General features: G+C 44.0%; 1 protein-coding gene across 9 annotated transcripts in view; it reads right to left on the bottom strand.

The window, feature by feature from the left end:
* PITPNM2 (phosphatidylinositol transfer protein membrane associated 2) overlaps window positions 1–14,894 on the bottom strand; it is a 487,362-nt gene extending 472,468 nt beyond the window's left edge. For all 9 annotated transcript variants that reach the window (XM_075322875.1, XM_075322922.1, XM_075322937.1 and 6 more), the window contains exon 1: window positions 14,621–14,894. The gene's annotated coding sequence lies outside the window, so the exon portion shown is untranslated. The remainder of the gene's footprint in view (window positions 1–14,620) is intronic.
* Between the last annotated feature and the right edge of the window lie 549 nt (window positions 14,895–15,443).

Raw genomic sequence — 15,443 nt, 5'->3', positions numbered from 1 at the left:
CACTACACTGACTGCAGACCCAAAAGTAACAGCAGCGCCGGAGACAGGTAAATATACATATTCATGTCGTCCGTGTGCTATTTGGATGTCACATGGCTAGCACACAAATAGCACACTCATGCCATACACAAATGGCCCACAAAACATTACTTTTTTGCACGGACAAGTGAAGGGGGTTTATAGGGGACTTTAAAACAAAATGTGCCTAAACACTAACAGACCGGTAATTACTACCTACCTGCCTGTTGTGCCCAACACTGTTCTTCGCTGGCACATGCTCTACTGCCCATAATAAAATTGCTTTGTTAACATAGCGCAGGCTTCTTTTTAGTGCTGCTTTGTAGATATAGCAAGAAAGTTGATGTCATGCTGCTTGACAGCCGGCTCTTTGCTGCTTAAGGGTACGTGCTCACAATCAGGATCTGCTGCATCCTGGACGCGGCAGGTCCTGACCTGCGGAGCCACAGTCTCCTCCACAGGAGAATGCAGCTGCTCATACCCACAATCAGAGTTCGGAGAGCTGCGGTCTCTCACTGTGTTCTCCCTGCCGAGAACGCTTGCAACTCCGCAGCAACAAATTGACATGCTTGCGGCTGCCATCCACTGAGCTTGTACTGTACAACGCAGCATTTTTGATGCTGCTGAAACATGCAGCGTCCAAAACACTGCGAACCCTGATCGTGTATACATACCCTAAAGGCCGCTTTACACGCTGCGATATCGTTACCAATATCGCTAGCGAGCGTACCCGCCCCCATCAGTTGTGCGACACGGGCAAATCGCTGCCCGTGGCGCACATCGTTAGGACCCGTCACACTACTTACCTGCCTAGCGACGTCGCTGTGACCGGCGATCCGCCTCCTTTCTAAGGGGGCGGTTCGTTCAGCGTCACAGCGACGTCCCAGCAGCATCACTGAACCGCCGCCGAATAGACACGGAGGGGCGGAATGAGCGGGACGTAACATCCCACCCACCTCCTTCCTTCCTCATTGCTGGCGGGACGCAGGTAAGGTGAGGTTCCTCGTTCCTGCGGTGTCACACACAGTGATGTGTGCTGCCGCAGCAACGAGGAACTACATCGCTAGCTGCAGCAGCGATAATCGAGAATAGGGGGACATGTCACCGATGAGCGATGTTGAACGTTTTTGCGACGATTCAAAATCGCTCATAGGTGTCACACGCAGCGACATCGCTAAAGCGGACAGATGTGCGTCACAAAGTCCGTGACCCCAACGAGATCGCTTGAACGATGTCGTAGCGTGTAAAGCGGCCTTAACTGTCATTCAGTGTGATGTCAGCTGTCCCGCCCCATCTACAGAGCAGAGCGGATGAGAAGCCTGCACTCTGTTGTTGCGGTGTCAGCGGAAGCTGCAGAATCACTGGCAGGAGCGTTCTGTGACTGCTCTGTGCTGGTAAAGAACGGCGCTGAGCACGACAGGCAGGTAGGTAGCTACTACCTAGCTGTTAGTGCTTAGGCACAGTTTTTTGGAAGTCCTGGAAATACCCCTTAATACATAGTTGTATTCTGATACTTGCAGTAAAAAATTAAGACAAATTAGTCACTGTTCAAGAAATGCGTAAAAAAGAGTCTGTGACATTTTCAGGTACATCTGTATCAATCACCACAAATAAGTGTCATTATGTGATGATGTGTGACATTTTCCTCAGATCATTTTATGCGTATGCTACATGATTAAGCGACTTTAATGTTCCCTGTTACATTTTGTTCTGTAGATAAACTAAAATCTGTCTCATCGCAGATAGCTGTGGTGAACCGAGTGCAGCAACAGACCTAATGGAAGTGGGAGAGAGAAGAATATAATAAATGGGGCTGGGCAAGAATAAAAAAAACAACAAAATATGAAAAGGAAAATCCAGCACTTCTATCCAATTAAAATTGAATTCTTCATTCGAAATCTATTAAAACAGAAAAATTTAAAAGGATCCATGAATTGTAATATCATAGATTCTTTTATTTTTTTTCTGGTTTAATGGATTTTGAATTAAGAATTGAATTTTATCAGATGGAAGTGCTGGATTTTCCTTGTTTTGTTTATGTTGCTGTGTACCAACAGGAAATTAGCACCCACCGTTTTGGGATTTCTCTTTCAATCATGATTTAACAGCAAGGGGTGGTAAGTAGAGATGAGCAGACCCGTGGAAGTTCAGTTCGGCGGGTTCAGACGGACTTTAGATAAAGTTCAGTATGGGACCCGGACTTGTCCTGAACCCCAATGGAAGCCACTAATTGGGCAGTTTGGGTCTTCGCCCACATACAGCCATAAACAGAAATCTTCCAGGGGAGGGTGGTCAGGGTTTTTTAATTTTACCATGCACACTACATCCGCTAAAGCTCTTGATACCCCCCGTGTGAGCCATTCAAACACTGAAAGCGTCTTGCACTGGACAGAGTGTACGCGAGCACATCGATGCTCAAGCGAGTGGTCAACATCCGTAAAATACCCAAACTCTGTTTTTTTTTTTATAATCTGAGTTCGGTCCGAACACCAAACTTTGGATTCGCTCATCTCCAGTGGTAAGCTCTGTTTTTTTTTCTTTATAATAAGTGGGGATGCTTTGACATCATTGCATCCATCATCAGTAGAAAACAAGCACGAGCGCAGTATAACTTCTACAGGACTACTGTTTCTTAGGAAGCGGTGTGAACCCAAAATTTTGCAATTTGCCTTGGTTTCAATCTGTTTCTACCCTCCGCAACCTGGACGTTAGTGGATTCTATGGATGCTATGTGCACTTTTGGGTGAAAACACAGTGTATTGTTTGTCTCTACATGTTCCACTTAACAGACGTACCATGTGTTTTCCATGATGTATCTGTTGAACAGTTGGCACTATCACCTTAGGGTGGCAGATGCCATGATTAGGCAAATGTCATAAGCATCGGTCATGCATAGGCTATATTAGCATCTTTAATGGATAGGGCAGGATATGTTTACTGATTGTCTATGACTGATGCAATGTATAGGGTACCACATTTCTTGTTACTGAAGTTCATATGATGGTATATCAGAAAACTATGCTAAGATATTCAATACCTTTTGTTTGTGTCATACTAACATACAGCATTCAGATTTAGGTCAAAGAGACACTGTGTGACTAATGGAGCAATATGGACGTTACTTTATATGTTGGGAGCTTTCCTGCCATACACACTAAATGTATACAGAATGTAACGACAAAAGGCCCCTATTCCGTCAGTGTACGTCTGTTCTGGAGGAGCATCTTCTAACACAGCAGCTTGTCCTATTAATGCCACATTCACACTCATCCATCCACCCTATATCACAGACATTCAGTTAAAAGATTGTGGCAGTGCAATTGTATGATTCCATTATATAAATAATCATCCTCCCCTCTGCTGTTATTACGTCAGCATTTTTTTTTATTTCAGTGGCGCTAGACAGTGCACAGGCAAGCGTCTAGCTTCTATACTTTTTAATATGCAGTGTGTTCTGCTCAGCAATATTGCTTCACGCAGCTTATTTGCTTTTGGCAGGTTCACAGACACAAATATACTCAAATATTTAACCCAAATATTTTCTGAGACATTTTTGAAGATTAAAAAAAACTAAAAAAATCCAATACCTACCTGAAGCATAAACCCACAGCATCCAATACTCTGAATACAAGCCCAAAAATTGGTAAGCGATGTAAAGTAATGGAATAAGTGGGCATGTCAAGTTCAACTGGATGGGAACGGACAAAAAGAAGGGGCACATGCACAACCATGATTCAGACAGCCCTAAAAGAACTAATCTTCCCCTACTGATCCCAACTGTCGATCCAGTGAACCAAACACTCAGAAAAGAATGTTCTTCTACGAAAGCATCTAAGGCTAGGTTCCCATTTCCGTCAATTTCTATCAGTCACAATCCGCGGCTCTGGTAAACGGAATCCGTTTGGCGGAATCCGTTTGGCGGATTCCGTTGATCCCATAGATTTGTATGAGCAGCGGATTGTGACTGATGATGCTGCGTTGCATCCTCCGCCCGACTGATCAGTCGTGGAATGACTGACCGCCGGGCGGGGGGAACGCAGCCTGTAACGTTTTTTGAGCAGCGCAATCCGTAGTATTTCGCTGCGCATGCTCTCTCTGGCTCCCTGCACACGTAACCAAGGTAAATATCGGGTAACCAAGCAAAGTGCTTTGCTTAGTTACCCGATATTTACCCTGGCTACGTGTGCAGGGAGCCCGACACTTCCCCGCTCGGTCTCGCCCCCTCCCGCACTCCGCATGTACACACGCACACACACTCACACTCACCTGTCCCAAGCCATGCAGTCACCGGCACTGACGTCCTCAGCGCCATGGCCCCACTCGGCTCCACCCACCCCGCACTCCGCCCCCCGACCACATTCTCGGCGGACGAACGATCGGCTGATCACCCAGCACCTGTGAGCGATCAGCTGATCACTCGGAAGCCGGCTCCTGTGAGCGATCAGATGATCACCCGGCTCCTGTGAGCGATCAGCTGATCGCTCTCATTAGCCGGCCACAGGAAGATCATCTGTTCGCTCACAAAAGCCGGCCGGCTATTGTGAACGATCAGCTGATCGTTCTCTCTTTTACAACGGAGTCTGACAATGAATTCTAATTCTTGTCATCCGTTGTACAACGCATCAGTCACAAGCGTCAAGCAACGCATGTGACTGATGCAAAACAACAGAAATGTGAACCTAGCCTTAGCCTTTTTTTTTAAATCCTCGATGGTTCCTGCTGTAACCAGCTCACGAGGTGGACACATTAATAATTCTTATGGCAAAGACGAACTGTTTCTTCTGCAGATTGAACCTTACCAACTCCTCATACAAGGGACATTTTACATAAAACAGCTTTGACCATATTTTTCGTATAGACCATTTATGTACTTGAACAAGTTAAAGAGGTTGTCCACTACTTTTACTTTAATGGCCTATCCTTAAGATAGGTCATCAATGTCTGATTGCCGGTGTCCGACACCCCACATACCCATCGATCGCTATTCTTGATGCCTGCAATGGCAGCAGGTAGCTGGAAATGCTCAATTCCAGAGCTGCCCCATCAACTGATAGCGGTCGAGCCTGGGTACTGCAGATCCACCTCCTATTCAAATCAATAAGAAGCGGATGTGTAGTAATTGGCAGGGCCGCTATGAGCAAACGGGGCAGCTCCGGAACTGTGTATTTCCAGCTGCCTGCTGCCGCCACCAGAGCTGATTGATGGGGGGTGCGGAGCTGATCAGATATTGATGATCTATCCTAAGGATAGGCCATCAATGTAAAAGTAGTGGACAATCTCTTTAAGGTTCATTCAGCTGTGCCTCTGAAAATCGGTCAGTGCACGGACTATAGAGCACGGACTACAGAGCATGGACTACAAAACACGGAGTCAGCAGGTGTACCGACCCAAACGTCACAGCATCATCTATCTCTATGACGCTGTGATGCTCGAGTCAAGAGAGTCCCTGTCAGTCTGTGTTTGGACGCCTGAATGCACTGTCAATCCTATTCCCCTTTAGACGTATCTTCTCAAGACTAATAAATGTACTGCTAATCTCTCTTTATAATCAGGAGTCTCCATGAACCTTATAAGATTTGTAGTTCTTCATTATACCTTTTCTAACTTCAAAGCGTCCTTTCTTTACAATATGAGAAATATAACACTATTTCACTTCCATACTTGCTTAGAAATCATCAGGACTTCATTATACATACATACATTATATATATATATATACATATATACATGTGTATATATATATATATATATATATATATATACACACACACACACACACATATATACATGTATACATACATACATTTTATTTATATATATATATATATATATATATATATATATATATACAGCAGAATACTGATTAAGTATTTCTGTTATTCAGCAATGCAAGCTGTTGGTAAAATAAATACATGATGTTTTTGGACAACCCCTTTAAATGTCTCCACTTCTTTCCTTCTGATCTTCCTGTGCTCCTAAGGAACCAAGAAATGGGGCATTTCTAATTCAGACTCCTGGTTCATTTAATCCCCTACATATCAATATAAATAACCATCAAATAATGAAACTAGAATGTTACAACGAAGCTTCAGTATTTTTATCTGACGTGTTTAGATATAAAGCTTTGTTTCCATTGTTATATTTATGACCCATTATAATATCTGTAGACTGGCTCTTAAGCTGGGTTTACACGCTGCAACATCGCAAAGGACATCGCTGTAACGTCACCGGTTTGGTGACGCAATAGTGATCTCCATAAGTCTCTGCTAAGTCTCTGGTGAGCGTTCAACCCGGCAAACCTGGCCAACAACTTACCAGCGATCCGGACCTGCAGAGCGACCTAGCTGGTTGTTGGGGACGTTGATAAGCAGCCTTTTGAAAGGGAAGTTGCTAACAAAGTTGCTGAAAAGGATTCACACACTGAAACTTCATGCTGCACAGCGGGAAACAAAGGACCTAGGAATGGTCCTGAACGACTTGTAGTGATCAGCAACTTCCAGCAACTTCACAGCAGGGGCCGGGTCGCTGATAGGTTTCACACACTGCAACATCGTAAACAACATCGCTATTGCGTCACAAAACCGGTGACGTTACAGCGATGTCGTTTGAGATGTTGCAGTGTGTAAACCCAGCTTTAGGGGCAGTTCTGCAAAAATCTGTGCTGGAAATGGAGGCTGGCTCTACCAGGGTTGGGTTACATGAAAATGTTTTAAATACCATGTGAAAAATCACTGCTGCCTTTCACTCCTGTAAGAATTAATTATACATTCAGTCCCAAGGGCATGAGTATTTGTAAACAAATTGCAGCAAATATAAAAAGTACTAAATTATTAGTAATTAATCAATGGAAACAAATATGTGTATACAGTTAATATAATGACAAGAAACAAGCTTATTATAAATGTGAGCTCAAAGCATCTGCTGTACAAATAAATGAGGCATAGAGAAAAGCAGATTCATACCAATGCAGCAGGTACAACTAATTCCAGCTTATGACCAAGATTGTTCATAAGCCAGCGTTCGTAAGGCTATGTGCGCACGTTGCGTTTTGCGTTTTTAGGGCTACCCAAACCTGGGAGGGAGAGGCAAGCGGTTTCCAGAATTCAATTGATGTGTAAGCAATTTGCTGTTTAATCAGGTTATAAGCTTGGTTATATTTCATCAAGATCTTATGGGAAGGTCTATATTATCTCGAAGAGCCTATAGATGACGTCTGAAATACTAATCTTATAGGAGTCAGAGAATGTGGTCACCACCATCACCTGTGACACATGACAACGCACCAAATCCTATTCATGGTAAAAGAGAAGATTTCAAACCTTCCAAGTAAGAAAAATTAATGTTGCCTCCAAAGAACTATTTTGGTTGAAATGACTTGACAGAACTCCCTTTTAAAACCATTTGAACGAATTTGTATATGTTGTGGCTAATTGCTCATTTTGAGATGCATAAAGGTGAAGACAGGCTATGTTCACACAATGCATCTTTTACTGCGTTTTTGAGGCCACAAAGATGCACCAAAATACATACATTTTCTTCTCCCAGCAAACTCTATGAGATTTCTATTTTGCTGATACCTGGCCTTGGTGTTTCCCTTGTCATAGCTTTAACCCCTTCACGACCGGCCGATTTTTCGCTTTCCGTTTTTTTTTCGCCATTCTTTTTCTGAGAGACGTAACTTTTTTATTTTTCAGTCAATATGGTCATGTGAGGTCTCATTTTTTGCGGAACGAGCTGTACTTTTAAATGAAACCATCAGTTTTACCATATAGTGTACTAGAAAACGGCAACAAAATTCCAAATGCAGAAAAATTGCAAAAAAAGTGCGATAGCATTATGGTTTTTGAGATATTTTATTCATTGTGTTCACTATATGGTAAAACTGATGTGTGGGTGTGATGCCTTAGGTCAGTGCGAGTTCGTAGACACCAAACATGTATAGGTTTACTTTTATATAAGGGGTTAAAAGAAAATCGGACGTTTGTCCGAAAAAGTGGCGCACGTTTTACGCCATATTCCGTGACCCATAGCGTTCTCATTTTTTGGGATCTATGGCTCAATGACGGCTTATTTTTTGCGTCTCAAGCTGACGTTTTTAACGGTACCATTTTTGCGCAGATGCTACGTTTTGATCGCCTCTTATTGCATTTTGCGCAAAAGTTGTGGCGACAAAAAAACATCGTTTTGGAATTTTTTTGCCGCTACGCCGTACACTGATCAGATTAATTGATTTTATATTTTGATAGATCGGGCGTTTCTGAACGTGGCGATACCAAATGTGTGTATATTTTTTATTTTTTTAACCCTTTAATTTTCAATGGGGCGAATGGGGGGGTGATTTGAACTTTTAGGGTTTTTAATTTTTTTTTAATTTTTTAAAACTTTTTTTTACTTTTTTTTTTTATTTTACTAGTCCCCCCAGGGGGCTATTGCGATCAGCATTCCGATCGCTCTGCCGTATCTGCTGATCACAGCTACAAGGCTGTAAACAGCAGATACGCTCTCTTTCTCTTTAGCTGTGCCGCTGGCACAGCGAAAGTGAAAGCAAGTCAGGTGTAGTACAGGAGTCATCACATGACCCTGTGCTACCATGACAACTATCGGGAGTCACGTGATCCCGTCACGTGACTTCCGGTATCGGGCGGTAAGTAAATGGTTACCGCGATCGCGCTTATAATGGCGCTGTCACATATTGACAGCGCCATATAAGGGGTTAAATGGCACGAGCAGATAACGATTCTGTGAAAATCAGCTGAGATGTGTGCCGATCGCAGCATGATGCTGCCGGCAGACCGCGGGCAGTAACATTATGACATTTAGGACGTAATTTTACTGCCCGCGGTCGTTAAGGGGTTAAACTTGTCAAAAAGTTGGATATTGACTAAAAGGGCCACTTAATATGGTGGTTATGGTGGTCTCCTAAAAAGAGCCACCCCTTGGCTGGGTCCTTCCCGGAGGGATATCTGGCTGGTTTCTGTGTTGAGACTACTAACGGAGGCTCCACGGACTTTTTTATTTTGCTGTCCACACTGGGCATCATTTTTTTGGCTGCATCTTTGAAGATACACCCAAGATGCAGCATGTCAGTTCTTTTTGCGTTTTCTTGCCAGCGTTTTTGAGCCGTTCAGTCAATAGATTTGACTTGAAAAACGCATTGAACAAAATGCGTCAAACACCCATGCGTTTTTTGGGGCCAAAACGCTGCATCTTTGTGGTTAAGAAAATATGCAGTGTGTGAACACAGTCTTATCTACTGGACCGGCATGCGTCGCAAGTTCGCAACAAAGACATTTGGGCAACGAATAATAAAATGATAACTTCACCCCAAAATAAATGTGAGCACAAGCTGTATGAGAAGTGCCAAGAACCAATGCTACAGCCAATTCCAATGAGATGGAACCTGACTACTGTATGCAAAACCAATAATCAAAATATATAAAGAAGATCTGTATGTAGTAGCCTGTTGAATACAAAACCACACTTTTCACCCCATTTGAGTAAAATTTGCAAGGCTTTAGACCAGACTAAAAATACTGCGAACACTAAAACTCAGAATATCCACCTTCACGAGATTTGGTGCCCCAAATATAGGCTCTATAGAAATAAAGGAGAATATGGTTGTCTGTGTGTTGAATGCAAAACCACAGTTTTTGCTTAAGGGTCCTAAAGAATAAAAGCGATGGCGTCCAAAGAGTCGCTCTTATAGGGGCAGCAACCATATAGTCAATAAGGTGGGGCAACCTGATAAATCGCTCTAAAGTCTGTAACTATAGCAATGGCTGTCAACAACCAGTGCACAAGTAACTGGGGCCTCATTTATGAGAATTGCCTCACAGTGAGATCATTTTGGTTGCCTATAGCCACTATAGAAGTAAATGGGGCCTCATTTATGAGGATTGCTTCACAGTAAAATCGTTCTGGTTGCCTATAGCAACTGAAGTAGTAACTGGGGCCTCATTTATGAGGATTGCCTCACAGGAAAATCGTTCTGGTTGCCTATAGCAACCAGAGTGCAGCTTTCAGTATTAAAGCTGCTGACACAGTTTTTGCCCAAAGGGTCTTAAAGAATTAAGGCCATGGCTCCCAAAGTCTCTCTCAAAGGGGCAGCAACCATATAGTCGCTAAGGTGGGGTAACCTGATAAGTCGCTTTAAGGCGGGTACGATCGCTAGTGCGATCGCACGATAGATCGTATCGTGTGACGCCCGCATAAGGCCCTGTGCACACACTGCGTTTTTGCTGCAGAAATTTCATGAGAAAATGGTTGTAACCTTTCTGCAGACATTCCCCAGCAAAACCTATGGAAAAAAATAATAGCTGTGCGCACACTGCGTTTTTTTTCTCCAGAAAATTCTTTCTGCAGAATTTCTTGAGAAAAAGAATGAGCATGTCACTTCTTTTCTGCAGGTACCTGCGTTTTTTGGCATAGATAATGGTAAAAATATGCAGGGACCATCTGCAGAAAAAACACATCAAAAATGCATCACAAACGCATGCTTTATTGGTGCGTTTTTTTGAACGCAGGTGCGCTAATTTTTCAGACTCCCAAGAAATTTCTTGAGAAATTTGAGAGAAATCCTTTTTTTAATGCGCACAGGGCCTAACACCATTCTGGTTGCCTATAGCAACCAGAGTGCAGCTTTCAGCATTGAAGCTGCTGAGGTAAAGTGAAAGCTGAGCCCTGATTGGTTGCTATGGACAATTGGAACAGTCTGACTGTGAGGCAGTTTTCGTAACTGAGATTTCCGCCCAAAAAACCTACCATCTATTGGGCAAATTAATCGAAAAGATATTGTGTCTCCCCTATTTCCTCATAGACTGTAAGCTTATGAGCAGGGCCCTCACTCCTCCTGGTATCTGAATTTTGTTATTCAGAATGTCCCATATTGTCTGTACATGTCCCTTCTGAATTGTAAAGCGCTGCGGAAAATGTTGGCGCTATATAAATAAAAATTATTATTATTATAAAGCAAAACTGTCACAAACAGCTGAGAGAAGTAAACAACGCGAGTCCTGGCTTGAAAGGAAACAGAGTAAATTTTACTATTTAATAAAAATTTGTTGAAAAACTAGTCACTGTTCGCCTTAGTAGTATCTGACATATTCATAAAAATAAACAACTGTTAACACCAAACTAACAAAAAAGAAGAGTTGAATAAAAACAAATGTTAGACTTCAGGGTGAAACTGAACATTTAACCTTAGCAAGAGTAGCCAACAATATAACATCAGTTTTCAAGAGCAAAGCCATGTGTGTTCTGCTAGTAGGCTCATGAAACATGGTGGGTTCGGGTCATGCATGTGTAGAAAATTGCCTCAAATTTAATAGGACGAAACTCAATACAAGACCCTTTCTCACCACCAAAAAGACGGACACCGTAATATCCCCCAAAAGTAAATGGAATCCACTGGACCCCTGTGGGATGTGTTATATTCCAGATCAGACACTACGGTGAGGTTTACATTACAAATGTGATGGGTTAACATATCGTAAGTTGAAATAAGTGGACTTAGCACACAATTTATCAGAATGGTTAATTTAGTATGCATTTTAGGCACCTGGCACTACCCTTTGGCTGGCACTACCCTTTGGCGGCACTACCCTTTGGCTGGCATTACCCTTTGGCTGGCATTACCCTTTGGCTGGCACTACCCTTTGGCTGGCACTACCCTTTTTCTGGCACTACCCTTTGGCGGCACCACCCTTTGGCTGGCACTACCCTTTGGCTGGCACCACCCTTTGGCTGGCACTACCCTTTGGTGGCACTACCCTTTGGCTGGCACTACCCTTTGGCGGCACTACCCTTTGGCTGGCACTACCCTTTGACTGGCACTACCCTTTGTCTGGCACTACCCTTTGTCTGGCGCTACCCTTTGGCTGGCGCTACCCTTTGGCTGGCGCTACCCTTTGGCTGGCGCTACCCTTTGGCTGGAGCTACCCTTTGGCTGGCGCTACCCTTTGGCGGCACTACCCTTTGGCGACACTACCCTTTGGCTGGCGCTACCCTTTGGCTGGCACTACCCTTTGGCTGGCACTACCCTTTGGCTGGCTTCGCTCACACCAACAACTCTTAATTTTCTCCTCTTGTATTAGACAATTTTTCAATGTCAAAACAGCTGTAGTGTAAAAAAAAAAAACCAACCCAAAAGAATACATTTGCCACAGACTTTACTTTTTTGGTGCAATATGTAGCAGAAGTCTTGCACTTTTTTATTTTTAGCAAGTCTCAGTTTTTCCCTAGGGGATGTTGCGTTCAGCTGAATAAACGTGGATTCGTCCTTATGACCCTCCGCACGTCAATAACACACTGTGAAGTTTGCTGGAAGGACACCAAGCATCCATCAACAATTCTGCTTCATCTAGGCCATTAGATCGAAGCGAGTGCTCTGTACCGTTAGTTTAGAAACTTCTGAGAACCCAAAAGGACAAGTCTCTACTTATCTCTTGCCACAATGAAAGCTAAATTCAAGCCAACTGCTCCCTCAAAATTGTGATGTCTCTCGAAAGATGGTAAAATGGCAACATACGAAAACAGACGTCCGTGTAAAGGTCTCATCCAGCCTCATATTTATTGTGCATTTTATCTACTAAACACTAATACTGCTAAATATGTTCCAAAAATTGAAAAACAATAATAAAAGCAACAAGTTAAAAAAAAAATCTACCATTACAATACACAGCTCACAGTATGGACGGACGACAAGCAAAAGCCATTAAACAGATAAGAATCGTCCTCAAAATTACTTCTAAAACAGAGAATTATTCCGATGCAGGTTGAGATGTAGTAAAATACCCTAATTGTTTGCATTACTTATAGAATTTACAGATTCGGTGAGGATTTAGGTTCAAGATCGGAGCCTAAATGATGACCACAACCACAGATATGACTATATGCCTCTAACCATATTCATGCCAGCCCACCACAAAACGTACGAGGAGAAACCCTAAACACATTATCATCAGCCGTTTGTTATGATGCTCCACAGACGTCACAGGATCAGAGAAGAATTCCAGGATCAGAGACGCTCTGCTTGTAGCCGGGATGGGGAATCTGCCCATTATTCTCATTTACTTCCATTTGTGCTTTAATTTATGAACCTGTTTAAACCATATAAGGAAAACGAGAAGATAGAAATCCGGAGAGTTCCGCGACTTACTGCCTGGCAACTGGAGCACTAAATACCTATGTAGGAACTGTATGGCTCCGCGGACAAGGAGGATTATTAATGTCCCTTATATAACATCAATATTCTACACACAGAAGAGCCGAATGTGTTGGCGCGATCGTAAAAAAGCAATAGAATACGTCTGTAGATGGCTGCAGGTTTCACATCAGAGAGAAAAGACACAAAATACAATATTCTACAGAGGACTCGCAGTCGTCTCATAACTGTGGGCATCAGTGCACTAGCCCAATCTACAGAAACCCTAGCCACAATGTGGGTGACATGTATTACTGTCAGCTGTGGGCATCAGTGCACTAGCCCAATCTAAAGAAACCCTAGCCACAATGTGGGTGACATGTATTACTGTCAGCTGTGGGCATCAGTACACTAGCCCAATCTAAAGAAACCCTAGCCACAATGTGGATAGCATTAGTGACAGCTGTGGGCATCAGTGCACTAGCCCAATCTACAGAAACCCTAGTCACAATGTGGGTGGCATGTATTACTGTCAGCTGTGGGCATCAGTACACTAGCCCAATCTACAGAAACCCTAGCCACAATGTGGATTGCATTAGTGACAGCTGTGGGCATCAGTGCACTAGCCCAAGCTAAAGAAACCCTAGCCACAATGTGGGTGGCATGTATTACTGTCAGCTGTGGGCATCAGTTCACTAGCCCAATCTACAGAATCCCTAGCCACAATGTGGGTGGCATGTATTACGGTCAGCTGTGGGCACCAGTGCACTAGCCCAATCTACAGAAACTCTAGCCACAATCTGGATAGCATGTATTATTGACAGCTGTGGTCATCAGTGCAGTAGCCAGTCAACAGAAACCCTAGCCACAATGTGGATGGCATATATTACTGTCAAGTGTGGGCATCAGTTCACTAGCCCAATCTACAGAAACCCTAGCCAAAATATGGATGGCATGTATTACTGTCAGCTGTGGGCATCAGTACACTAGCCCAATGTGGATGGCATGTATTATTGACAGCTGTGGGCATCAGTGCGCTAGCCCAATCTACAGAAACCCTAGCCACAATATGGATGGCATGTATTATTGTCAGCTGTGGGCATCAGTACACTAGACACAATGTGGATGGCATGTATTACTGTCAGCTGTGGGCATCAGTACACTAGCCCAATGTGGATGGCATGTATTATTGACAGCTGTGGGCATCAGTGCGCTAGCCCAATCTGCAGAAACCCTAGCCACAATGTGGATGGCATGTATTGGCTGGCACTATATGCAGGGATGCAGGCTATGCATGTGTGCATTACATTATATGTGGCCACTATGTAAAGAAGCCTGGGCACATACATCATGGCATCCAGATAATGGCAGGGATGAGATGCCAGCCATGCTGCACCATGTTTACCTAGGATGTGATGAGGCCGGGGGCGGACGGGCACAATAAAGGAGGGATGCACCTACCTCGGGGATGTATCCGTTCACACACAGGCCTGCACACACGGTAAGAACACACCAGGGAAATCCGTGCACCCCATCCCGCAGCACCGGCTAAGCAGCACCGGCCTCCGGCATTACACTCTCCTTCCTACCGGGGGACGCTCGCATTGCAAGCCAGTGATAACACCCGGGATACCGACCCCCGCTGCCGTGTTTTGGGAGAGGAAGCGCGGTTTATTCGGACACGGGGGACTGGTTTGACAGCTTCGGTATGAATAGGAAGCCTGGCCCACTGTGCTTACACGGAGGCTGCATCACATTCCCTCACTGAGGCTGGGGAGGGGTGCGGGCCTAGGAGTAGGGCTACAGCGCCACCTGCTGGACAAAGATAGGAACTGCACAGAGCTTTGCTCAGCGCGACACCTATAGCTAGACAAGTAGCTTGATTTTTTAGGAACCTTAGAGGGAACCTGTCAGGTCAAAAAAGCATTCTAACCAGCAACAAGCAGGTGCATATGTGAGCTATTAACCCCTTCCTACTCATCCCTTTCTTGTAAAATTGTGTAATATGAAAGTAATAAAATACGTTTTATTACTTACATATTCCCTATGTAAATGATTAGAGGGTCTAGCCCCATGGACATGGCATCGCCCTGTGGGCGTTTGCATGTTTTCCATGGTATCACGCCCCCGTGGGCATGATACCATGGATTTGCATGAGCGACGTCACGTCTTCTCCTTCAGAATCTCGCGCGCGCACTTACCATTCTCGCCGCCTCATCCTGGTGTTTGCTGGTCGGCTTCTGATGTGCAGTGCGCATGATAGGAACCGCAGGAGTCTTCTGAG

Source organism: Anomaloglossus baeobatrachus, chromosome 1 (assembly GCF_048569485.1).
Source record: "Anomaloglossus baeobatrachus isolate aAnoBae1 chromosome 1, aAnoBae1.hap1, whole genome shotgun sequence".
NCBI classification, from domain to species: Eukaryota; Metazoa; Chordata; class Amphibia; order Anura; family Aromobatidae; genus Anomaloglossus; species Anomaloglossus baeobatrachus.
This window is presented reverse-complemented; position numbering and strand designations above follow the sequence as displayed.